Here is an 802-nt window from a genome sequence, read left to right on the forward strand (position 1 = left end):
AATCTTTCTAATAATTATGGAAATTCCTACAACAACTCTTATGGAAATTTTAATAAGATTCCCTCTGAATTTGAGAGTAGTGTTAAAGAGTTTATGAATTCACAAAAGAATTTTAATACTTTGCTTGAAGAGAAATTGCTTAAAGTTGATGATTTGGCTTGGAACATTGATAGAATTTCTCTTGAAATTGATTCTTTAAAGCTTAGATCTATTCCTCATAAGCATGATATCAATGAGTCTCTCAAGGCCATGAGAATTTCCATTGATGAGTGCAAAGAAAGAACCGCTAGGATGCGTGCTTCCAAAGATGCCTTTATTAAAGCGTTTTCTTCTAATCCCTATGAAAATCAAGATGAAGATCTAAAATTTATTGATGCGTCCCCCATTAAATCTTTGTTTTGCAATATGAATCTTAATGAATCTGAACATTATCTTCCTTTACCTAAAAGGCGTTCTAAGAATTCGGAGTTTCTAGATCTTGATGATGAAATTGATGAAAGTGGGATTGAAATAAATAAAAACCGTGATGTTGTTAAACCCACTATTTTGGATCTCAAGGAATTTAATTATGAAAATTTCTCTTTGATTGGTTGTATTTCCTTGTTGCAATCCGTGCTAGAATCTCCTCATGCTTATAGTCAAAATATGGCCTTTACCGAATAGATTGTTGATGCTTTGATGCAATCTTATGAACAAAAGCTTGAGATGAAAGTTTCCGTCCCTAGAAAACTCTATGATGAGTGGGAACCTACTATTAAAATTAAAATTAAAGACTTTGAGTTTCATGCTTTATGTGATTTGG

This window comes from Triticum dicoccoides, chromosome 4B, assembly GCF_002162155.2.
Source record: "Triticum dicoccoides isolate Atlit2015 ecotype Zavitan chromosome 4B, WEW_v2.0, whole genome shotgun sequence".
NCBI classification, from domain to species: domain Eukaryota; kingdom Viridiplantae; phylum Streptophyta; class Magnoliopsida; order Poales; family Poaceae; genus Triticum; species Triticum dicoccoides.